At 31.8% G+C, this 12,096-nt stretch overlaps 1 protein-coding gene across 1 annotated transcript in view; it reads right to left on the bottom strand.

Moving 5' to 3' along the window:
* LOC114717601 (MDIS1-interacting receptor like kinase 2-like) overlaps positions 1–12,096 on the bottom strand; it is a 43,973-nt gene that overhangs the window by 9,772 nt on the left and 22,105 nt on the right. The gene's annotated exons all lie outside the window — the stretch shown is intronic.

The raw sequence follows: 12,096 nt of genomic DNA, 5'->3' as shown, positions 1-12,096 counted from the left end.
AATCATGTTGCTATAGAAAACAAAAGTGGAAGACTTTGAAAAGTAGGAGTGGATGGACCATTTTAATTAATGATAGAAGCATTTGGGCCAATGTATTGGAATAGAGGGGCTGTTTTAATTAGTGAGGGACAGGCCGTATTATAAGAGGAGACTTCGATAGACAAATCAACAACGTGTGTGGACTTTTCTTGTTACTTGCAAGTTGGAGCCACTTAGCAAGAAACCAGCTCACCAGGTAATCATGTTGCTATAGAAAACAAAAGTGAAAGACTTTGAAAAATAAGAGTGGATGGACCATTTTAATTAATGATAGAAGCATTTGGGCCAATGTCTTGGAATGGAGGGGCCCTTTTAATTAGTATGAGACAGGCCGTATTATAAGAGGAGACTTTGTTAAAACATAAAATAGCAGCACAAACTGCGTAATGGTCACTCCCTAGACGAAGACCTTGGCGCCTTGTTTGGCTCACAGCATTGACATTTGATGAATTAGGATTGAGATAGAGATTATAAGTGAAAATGGGATTGATGCCTTTAACATTTAAATAGCATTTAGTCAAGAGTTTTTAGATAAAATGTTTGTATTGATATTATATAAAAATTAGTTTAAAAAAAATCCTTCCAGTCCATAATATAATTTTTCCACAAACTAAAGAATATTAGTTAAATCATTAAATATGTTTTGAATTGATAAAAGTTTCATAGGATTGTTGAAGTTGTCATATATATTAAACACGACAAAATGAATAACTCCAGTGCCAATGTTAGTACCAACTCTTCCAATGCTGTGTATCAAATAGGCCCTTATGATATTGTTTTTGGAATGAAATGAAGGGAACATTAGATGCTTCAATTTTGATTATGTAATAGTAATAAAGGAGTTTCACTACATTCAAGCACTTTATTCAGTGCTTTTTCTTAGAAAAAGATTTCTTAAAACTTTTCAAAACAAAAAATAAAAAACACAAAAACAAAAACAAGAAAACATTTAAAAGTTGTTTTGGTTTTTTGGTTTTTAAAAACATGTTACTATTTTTTGTTTTTTAAAACAATCAACTAAAAACAAAATACCAAACAAGTTTTTTTATTTTTCTGTTTTTAAAAGTAAAAAATTGTTTTCAAAATAAGAAACCAAACAAGCCCTACATCATTGGATTACATGTCTCCCTTGAAATTATGTTAAAAATATAATTCTTCCTAATTGATGTTAAAATCGTTGCACTTGTCCCAAAATTAATGTAAAAAATCTTTCTTAAAAGTAATATCAGAGCTTTTATTATGAACATCTATATTTATGAAATTTGTTACTTTAATTTATTTTATTGTTTATTTATTTATGGCATTTGATAGTTTGTCAAAAATAATGACAGATATGCGGAAGAAATATAGTGAAGGAACCCTGATCAGCCTTGCCACTTCACAAGAACTCTCCCATTCAAGGAGATATGAACAAGGTTATCACTTGTGGAAAAAGATCAGATATTTGGCGGAGAGAAAATCCTAGGAATTGAGGAATTTATGATTAATATATATATATATAAAACCCAACTATTAGTTTTTTTTAATTACTACAAATTAAGAGAGAGAAACTATTTGTTGATTTTTAATAATAGGGTTTTAACTGTTTTATAAAGGCTTTCTTTCTTTTTTTAGCTAATCAAGCACTCCTCTTGAAGTCCATATTTTCACGTGTAGCTAAGCCAAGAAGAGAAATGATGATGGTACTGTGTGAATATTGACTAAAGATTAAGGAACAAGAATTGGTCTAGTTAGTAAGAAAGTGACTCATAATTCATAAGATCCTGAGTTGTTCAAATCCTACTGCTGATGTGATGACTTTATTAGTGAGTAATCTATAAGTATATTGTAAGTGCTCTCTAAATGTGGAGATACGTCCTGATCCTAGTCAGTGCACAGGGCCAACTCACTTAGTCTCTCCAATACCCCAAAAAAAAAAAAATTGACTGAAGAATACAAGAATATGGTCAATAATTCGGAGCCTCTACGTCCTCCAAGGACTTTACCCTCAACCTGCGACTTGGACCACACGAAAATTAAGCATTCATGCGTGAGTAGTGGATGGGCCATTTATAAGAGAGAGACTCTTCAAAGATGGAAAAATCAACCGATGTCTGTGAGAGAGTGGGGCCTCTTCAATTAACTTATCACTGATATGCTTCATTGAGGATGCCCAAATCTGCACTTTACTCATAGAAAACAATATGTTCACAATTGTTGGCCAAACAAAATGTGTTCACAATTTGTTTGAATAATTAAGCTTAATCTACATATGAATTTTATGATGTAATTTAATTCCTTCATGTTTTTATTTTTTCGGTGAAACAATTCCTTCATGTTTTTAGTAATCATCAACATTTTATTTTTAGTACTCATCAATTTTCAGGAATCATTTTAAAAAATTTTCATCTTTTATATATATTTAATACTCTTTTTCATGTTCGTTTAACAATAACCTTAAATTTTTATTTCAGTACTAAAACAATAAAATATGGAGCACTAAGCTATCAAATAATAGACTGGCAAAAAAAAAAAACTATCAATTAGCAGTACTTAAAATATTACAAAAAAGAGTATTGAAAAGATCAAATATGCCAAGTTTTCATTTAATGTGTTTTTATCATTTTTGCCCCTAATTGATTTTATACATTGTATTAATTGAAAGGTTAACAACTTGGCATATTATCTTCTTTTTCATACTTTCTCTTATTATTATTCTGTTTCTCTCCCTTACTTACACCCTCATAAATAAAGGGTATACTTGAAAAAAGTCCATTTTTTACATATTTATTATTTTTAACTAATTTTAATTTTTTTAAACCGCGTAATTTAGTTATCATGCTCTTATAAAAGGACCATAGGGAGTAATATACAAAATCAAAGATTTGGTTATTAATAGAGCACAATAATGTCATGTAATTGGTATAGCCAATCCCATTTAGTAAGATAAAACTTATTGTTATAGTAATTGTTTGTTATTTTTTAGGGAAAATCCCAGAAAAAGCCCTTGGAATATATCAAATCCCAGATTGGGTCCTTAAATTTCGAAAATGACAGAATGGGTCATTGACCCAATCTGTCATTTGTGAAATTCAAGCAAATTGACATTTTTTCCCCTGAGCAAAAGTGAGTAGTTATTCTCTAAACAAATCTAAGTAACGCTTTTACTGTTCTAGTGATTACAAGATTCGTTGTAGTTAATAATAAGGTACCTGACAATAATAAGATACCTGACTATGAAAAAATGAGTAGTTATTCTCTACACAAATCTAGGTAATGCTTACATTGTTCTAGTGATTACAGAATTAGTTGTAGTTAATAACAAGACACCTGACTATGAAAAAGTGAGTAGTTATTCGCTACATGAATCTAGGTAACACCTAAACTCTTATAGTGATTCCTTGAATCATTGTAGTGAATGAATAAATGAGGGCAAAATTGTCAATTCGCCTGAATTTCACAAATGACAAATTGGGTCAATGACCCATTCTGTCATTTTCGAAATTTAAGGACCCAATCTGGCATTTCCCATATTCCAAGGACTTTTTTTGGGATTTTCCCTATTTTTTAGGACCTTAGTGCTTTTCAAATTTTCAAAATGTAGAATTCTTAATAATCAATGTTCCACAAGGACCATTAATATGAGTTAGACATGTTAAAGGAGGCAAACCATCTCAAATTGTAGGTTGAGAAGCTCATCTAACCCATCTTAATTTTTTTTCAAACTAACCTATTTTAGTCTAGCTGGTAAAAAAAAGTAATAAAATAAAACCTGATTCACTAGAAGGGTTAAATTAAAGAAAAAAATTAACACTCCAGTCTTATATATAAGCTTCAAATTTAAGAAGATGTGTGGTTCAATTTATAAGCTTCAATTTCAGTTTATCTTAATATTTCTAACTTATTTATTACTTTTAACTAATTTTAATTTATTATTCATTATCTAAGAATTAGTTATTTGAAGCTTATATATAGGATTAGAGGGAGTAATTAATACTCCCTCCAATCGTTATTATAAGCTTGAAATAACTAATTTACGTATGACAAAATAATTAGTTAAAATTAGTTAAGAATAATAAATATATTAGAAATATAATTTTGCTTTCAAATTTACCCTTATAATAAATGAAAAAAAAAAAAGATAAAAGAGAATGTGTAGGAAAATATAATAAGAGAGAAATAATTAAGGGTAACATTGAAAAAAATGCATTAAATATTAAGACAAACTCAAATTAAAGCTTATAAAATAGACCAAATTTTTTTATAAATTTAAAATTTATAAATAGAATTGGAAGAGTAACAATGTAAGTGTACTTCAATATTTAACTTTTTAATGTCTTTCTAAGAAAAGCGAGTCCATTGAACATGATTGCCGTACTGATCTTAGGGGGCCTGTGGACAGGGAGCACTTGGGATTTAATCTCCTTTTTTTTTTTTGGGCTAAGCTCTCTGTTATACAAAAAGAAAAATAAATTTGTGAAACACACGAATCAACCATCAAAAGAACGCTTGGCCCAAAAAAAAAAAACTATCGAAGAATGTTTTAATTTAAACTTGTATATAAGTGCATGATCTATCAAAATGACTGTAAATATCCTCGTTTTGTATATATAAAGTCATATTACTTCCCCTACTTAATATATGAGTTAGTTAACTAATTTAAGTAAATTAAGAGAGCTTGTTAAGTTAGTTATTTATATTAAATACGTGATGTTTTTTCTAAGATATCACTACTAATCAAATATATTAGCTTTAACATTTAATGAGAATTTTAACATGTGTAACTATTACAAGGATTATCTTAAAAAAGAATATTAAATATGATAGATAAAGGGGACGAGGGTCTTAGGACTAAATTAAAAGTCAAATTAATTCCTATATTAAGGACCGGATGGATGAAACTTTTCGGGGGATGTCCATAGATTTATAAACCAAAGATTAACGACAAGTTAATGCTAACAAATAAAATAAGTCAACACACATACACTACTATAGATTTACAAATATTTGACGATCATTCTAAAAACTGTCAAATAAGAGGCGCACGAGAAATACTTAATGGTTATTACTAATAACCATTAAGTATTGTATTCAAATATTTGATAGTTTTAAATAACCGTAAGTATTGTTTCCAAATACTTGACGGTTTTAAAGGAAAACCATGAAGTATGGTTTCGCGAAGGAATATTTGACAGGTTTACAATAGAACTGTCAAGTCTTCGAAGATTCAAATCTTCATTCCCTACCTAAGCTTTGCACTTTTCCTTGTGATTTTGTGCTTCTCCACCATCATTTTCCTGTTCTCCCCTTCACTGCCATCAAGTTTATTGTTCGATACTACAATCGTGCTAGCATTTTAGGACAATGTAGGAGGTGGTTCTGCTTCATATTCTAGGCTTGTCACATTTCTTCTTCTTCTATAGTGTTTTAAAAATGATATGTGTTTATAATGAATGCTATTTGCTTTGGTTTATCTCTTCTTCATATTCTTCTTCTTCCTCGTTTGAATGTTGATTGACAGGTTTGTTAGCTATTCTTCATTTCAATGTTGGTTCATTTGTGTCGGTTATATGTCTTTTACAAGTTTTGTAGTGCTGGGTTACGCTATCTGAATTGTGGGTTACATGTTCTGATTATGGCTTGTGGCGTTTGATTTCTAGTTGAATGGAACCGTTTTGGCTCTATTAAAGCATTATTCCTAATGGTTTGAATGATTAAATTTTACATGAGATATTATTTAGCCTAAATTAAAATTTCATGAATAATTGTCTTGCTCGTTTGATATTGAAAGATTTATTTTTTGAAATTAAAATGGTTTAAAGAGAAGGCACAAGGCTAGAAAAGTGCTCATTCTAAACTATTATACCGCCGAATGTTTTCCAATTGCAATGGGACATGATTGAATTTAGATGGCATTGTTTCTAAATTCAATGAAATTTGTTTTTAGTATGAAGAATTAAACTTTCACGCAAGTTACTTAGAATTTAATGGTTTTGTTTTTCTTTCATGAATGTTGTTATTAGTTATGATATTGTCATGCTGCTAGTTTCCTATTTATTAATTTTTTTGAAGTTAATATAGTTTAAATGTAAGGCATAAAGCTCGAGAAAAGCTCATTTTTAAGCTGTTATTCTGTCAATTTTTTTCCAAAAGGAATGGACATGATTTAAGTTATTTCAATTACTAGTTGTTAATTACTAGAATTACTAGTTGTTAACAGTTGGAATAGCAGAATTAAAATTAAAGACGGTAACATGTGATCAATTGTGACTCATTGTTTCCCTATCTTTGTTTAATTCACTCAACATGTTTGAGTCGCTGATCATATTTCCCTCCAAATGGTTAATGTAGATAGGGACCATAGATAAGAAAGGGATGTCTATCAACCACCTATCAAAGGAATATTAGGACGATGTGGAATATTTTATTAAGTTCACAGTGGAGCATGCCAATAATCATGATAGCATTATTTGCCTTTGTGTTAATTGTTGCTTTCTCAAGAGGGTTCCACCATTCATTTGTGAGAGCCAGTTAATTATTAATGGAATTGGTCAAATTTATAAGTGTTGAACAAAGCATAGGGAGACAAGAGATGTGGGTAATAGAAGTCAAATGCAAAGTGAAAGATGTGGATCAATTAATTTTGACACAAGTATATATGAAGCTGATTGTCTTAAAGATATGACCAACACGATTGAAGGGGATCTGGAGGATTGTCCAGAAATGTTTTAGAGCTTAAAGAGTGACGCGGAGACACCTCTGTATGAAGGTTGTACTAAGTTTACAAAATTGCCTGCAGTTCTGAAATTGTATAACTTGAAGGCAAGAAATGGCTGGAGTGGCACAAGTTTCATAGAATTGCTTTCACTTCTGAAACAAATGCTAAAAAAAAAATCAGCTTCCAAGCAAAATAGGTGTTGCGCTCTGTTAGCCTAACCCATGAGAAGATACATGCTTGCCCCAACGATTGTATTTTTTTCAGGAAGGAATATAAGCCACTAATCAAGTGTCCTAAGTGTAATGCCTTACACTATTGAGAGAACAAGAAGAGTCCCAAGAAAGCATTATGATATTTTCCCATTGTACCAAGATTCAGAAGCTTATATAGCAGTGAAGAAGATACAAGAAATCTAAGGTAGCATGCGAATGAAAGGATTAAAGACGGCATGCTGTGGCATCTTGCTAATTCTCTAGAATAGAAAAAGTTTGATATTAAGTATCCTGAATTTAGGGAAGAAGAGAGGAATCTACGCCTTGTATTAGCTACTGATGGAATGAACCCATATGGCATGCAAAACAATACCCATAGTATGTGGCCAATGATTTTGTTTATAGACAACCTTCCTCCCTAGCTATGCATGAAGCGCAAGTATTTTATGATGTCTACGATAGTCTCTAGGTGAAAGCAACCAGGGAACGACATAGATATATACCTAACTCCACTTATTGAAGACTTGAAGCTATTGTGGGAGACTGGAGTTGATATATATATGATACATGTAAGGAAGAAATATTCAAGTTGAGAGCCATGTTGTTTAGCACAATCAATGATTTTCCCACATATGGTAATTTGTTAGGGTCTAGCATGAAAGAGTAACTTGGATGTCCCATTTGTGAAGAGGGCACAGATTCAATAAGGTTGAAACATGGTATGAAAAATTCCTATATGGGACACCATAGATGGTTGCATCATGATCATCCTTATTGGCATTGCAAAAAAATATTTCAATGGGAATTCAGAAGAAAGTAAAGCACCTGCACTATTGACTAAGGAGGATTTTTTTATAAGGTAAAAGAAATAGAATGTGAATTTGGCAAACTTTTTGCCAAGCATGTTGGAACAAGCAGGTGGAAGAAGAATTCTATTTTCTTTGTGTTGCCATATTGGAAGACCCTGGATATAAAGCATTTTCTTGATGTTATGTATATCGAGAAAAACGTATATGAAACTCTTTTTAGAATGTTACTCTATATTCCAGGGAAGACTAAGGATGTCATAAAATTGAGGTTAGACATGATTGTAATAGGGATAAGAGAGGAATTGGCATCAAAGGATAAGAGAACTCATACATTTCTTCGTCCCGCTACTCACATACTATCTAAAAAGAGAAAACTAGTTTTTGTGAGCTTTTTGCTAGAGTAAAGGTGTCGAAATGTTACTTTTCTAATATTAGCAACATTGTTTCAATTAAGGATTTGAAGCTAAAGGGTTTAAAATCTTATGATTGCCATGTGTTATTGGAAAACTTTATTCTGATGGAATACAAACTATTTTACCTGGTAAGGTGAAAGGTACAATCACAAAGTTATGTTTTTTTAAGTCTCTTTTTAGTAAAGTGATTAATCCCAATAAATTGCTGAGGTTGCAAACCCGAATCATAATAATGTTTTATGAGCTTGAAATGTATTTTTCTCCTGCATTTTTTCACATCATGGTTAACATAACTATTCACTTAGTTAGAGAAGTGCAACTGTGTGGCCTAGCTTATTTAATATGGATGTGCCCAGTTGAGCATTACATGAACATATTGATAGGGTATGTGAAAAATCAGAGTCGACCGGAGGGTTGTACCATAAAACGCTATATTTGTGAAGAGGTTGCTAAGCTTTCTACCCAATACTTAAAAAATATAAGTGATATTGGGATACCAGTATCTTGGTATGAGGGAAAACTAGTAGAGAAAGAATTATGGGAAGGAAAGTTGTTACTATCTTAGATTAATAGTGGGAGCAAGCATATCTCTATGCATTACACAATTTTGAAGAGATTGAGGACTATGTGGACAAGTATTTTGATGAACTTAAGAGAGATAATCCTAATAAACTGGAAAGTTGGTTTGTTAGAGCACACAATAAACAATTTATATTATGGTTGAGAGAGCACATGCATTACAATTATAATGCTGATCCTATTTCAATTTTTGAGAAAATAAAGTTCTTGGCAAATGGACTGAGCAAACATGTACTTTCTTTCACAAGATACATAATCAATTGGTCCACTTTTTATACTAAAGAGCAGGATGATCAAAGTAAAATGCAAAACAGTAGTATAACCCTTGTGGCTAATGCTATGGGTATATCGACTACTAAGGATAAAATTCCTATCTATGCAAGTATGTCATACTTTGGGGTGATTGAGCATATTTGGGAGTTGGATTACATTGAATTTAGGGTTGCAGTATTCGGTTGCAAGTAGGTGGACAATAATAATACACTGAGGGTTGATGACTTAAGATTCATACAGTTGAATTTGAATAAAGAAGGGTATAAAGAAGAACATTTCATTTTGGCTTCTTAGGCTAGACAAGTTTTTTATGTTCCAAATCATGCTACAAAAGGATGGTCTATTGTCTTGTTAACTAGTCAAATGAATGAGGAGATGGGATATGAAGGCATCGCATGTAAAGATGATCCATTTCAAGTGACATCACTTGAAGACCTTTCAAATGAAGATGAATCCATGTACATTATGCATGATCACAATAAAGGAATATAGATTTGAAAGAAACAAAAAGTGCTTCAAAAAAAGATAAAAGCAATTAAAATTAAGAAGAACATACAAAAAGCTAAGAGTAAAAAGAGAAAAGAGCTAGTTGATTATATAAATTCTCTTTTTTATTATTTGACCAAACTTTTACTTGATTTGATTATGTTTGATTTATTTATGTTGCTAATAACTTTATTGTATTCACCCATTTAATGCTATGTGCTTTAATTTGTTATAGATGGCAGATTATAGTGGATCTGCCATTGATAATCCATCTTAGTCCACCAATACCACTGAAAAAGAGCAACAGTTGCAGGAAGAGGCACAACATATACAGAAAGGGCTTTGTGTCATTAAAAAAGTGGTCAAAGCAAGGTCAATGAGGAAAAAGTTTGCAGTGGAATAAGAGGGAACAAGTTGTGAAATCTAATAAGTTCATTAGTTATATTGGTGCTATGGCAAGAAACATCGTGCTGATCACTATGCAGTACTGGAGGAAGGTATACCGTGCAATATGGGATGCTATCTGACAAGATATATTGGTAAGATATTATTATGATAGTTCAAATTTGCTTTTTTTTCATAAGATACTTCAAACTAATGGTTTGATTTCTATGTTTTGCAGTCAGGATTTCACATTGATGAGAGCAAAAAGAAGTATGTTTTGGGGAAGCTTGGGACAGTACTACACTTATTGAGATATTTTGTTATAAAGAAATATTTGAATGATCCTTTCTTAACTGATGAGTATAAAAAGTGGTCAAACAAGAGGATTGAGCTTCTTTTGTTTAGTCATTTTGAAAAGAAATTTTAGGTAACATCTATTCTCCATTCTAAAATGAATTGTATTTGATATTTGATGTATTCACCTAAATCTTCTTTGTTTTCATAGGAATTAAGCACTTAAAATAAGGAGAGGGTGAAGAAGAATCAATATCCCTATCAGAAAGGGCACTTGGGTATGCAGGCCTTAAGAAAGAAGTAATAGAAAAGAAGGAATCAAATGTTACTGTATCACATCAAATGCTATGGGTATTGTTGAGGCAAAATAAAGATGGACAAATTAATAATCCTCAAGTAAAGGAGATCATTGATAGGATGGTGAGTTTTAATGTGCATTCTTGTTTAATTAATACCTTAAAGTAACAATACTAACAGTGTTTGTTGGATAGAAAACTATGTCCCAAGAGGTTTCCCAAAAAAGAAGCAATCCATCGGATAATCAAGATGCATTAAGGATAGCACTAAGGACTCCTGACCACTCCTGTCGTCTTAGGGGTGTTAGCTTCGGAGTCACAAAGCAAGCTTGTTTTGGGGCTAGGCAAAAACCCTCAACATCAAACGCGCCTTCTTTGGTAAAGCTTATGGAGTTGAAGGAAGAAACGTGTTGGTTAAAGGAGCAGGTCAAAGCGCAAGTGCTCCTGATTGATCAATTGATCAAGGACCAAGCACCACAACTGGCTTTGAGTCTCAGCCCGAATAGGAAAGACAGTTGTACATTCCCCTCTCTACTTGAGGTATAATACTACTTGTGTTTATATTATCACATTTAATTATTTTCAAAACAAAGTAAATAAAATGTGTATGTTTACTTAGGGTGAGATGAACATTTAGTGTGTGACAGATAGCCCTAAACATCACACTGTCACCATGGGCCGCATGTTCAACTTACCAAGAGAGACCATGATTCATAATGCGGCTCTCCCTGCTGATCATGTAAGGATATAGTTGCATTCTATGATAGATGGCAACCATGCCCTTCCTGTGCCACTACAAAAAAATATGTCGATTGTAGCGGTTAGAGTTACACATTTCTAGCGGTTTTAACCGCAACAAATAACATTTGTAGCGGTTAACAAAACCGCTAGAAAACCAGGCGCAAGAAAAAATTTCTAGCGGTTATGGTAACCGCTACACATCATGGTCAAAACGCTAGAAACTTTCTAGCGGTTTTTAACCGCTAGAAAATGTTCAACGGAATAAAATTTATAGCGGTTTTATAACCGCTAGAAACATGCTAAACCAAATCTATTTTGCCGGGAATTAAATAATTTCAGTAGCGCGCCGAAATTTCTAGCGGTTAGAGAACCGCTAGAAATGTTTGGGAAATTAAATTTTCCTGCCAATTAAATTTTTGGAATGGCGGCAAAAAAATTTTCTAGCGGTTTGAACCGCTAGAAATTTTGGCGCAAAATTTAAATTTGACCAAATATTTCTAGCGGTTTGGAACCGCTAGAAATGTTTACCGTGCCAGAAAAAAATTTATGGTTTTTCATATTATAATTTTAAAAACCATTAAATAAATTATGTTGAAGAATTTTGTTAATTTGTATAATTAGTTATATGTTACATTTTATATATTTAAATTTTGTAATAAACAATATGTAATTAAATTATGAGTGTGTCAAAAGAAGTGAATTTAATTTAATAAGATAATTGAATTGAATATTTAATAAGATAGTTGAATTGAAGATGATATATTTTGTAATATTGAACCTATAGTGTTAGGTTGAGGAGTATTTGAATCAGTTGAGGAGGGCATGACAAGTGTGAAGAAGAAAAATCTGAAAGAAAAGGAGAAATAAATATGT

This window comes from Neltuma alba, unplaced genomic scaffold (genome assembly GCF_004799145.2).
Source record: "Neltuma alba isolate B1F8T4 unplaced genomic scaffold, ASM479914v2 tig00011756_pilon, whole genome shotgun sequence".
In the NCBI taxonomy this organism is placed as follows: domain Eukaryota; kingdom Viridiplantae; phylum Streptophyta; class Magnoliopsida; order Fabales; family Fabaceae; genus Neltuma; species Neltuma alba.
This window is presented reverse-complemented; position numbering and strand designations above follow the sequence as displayed.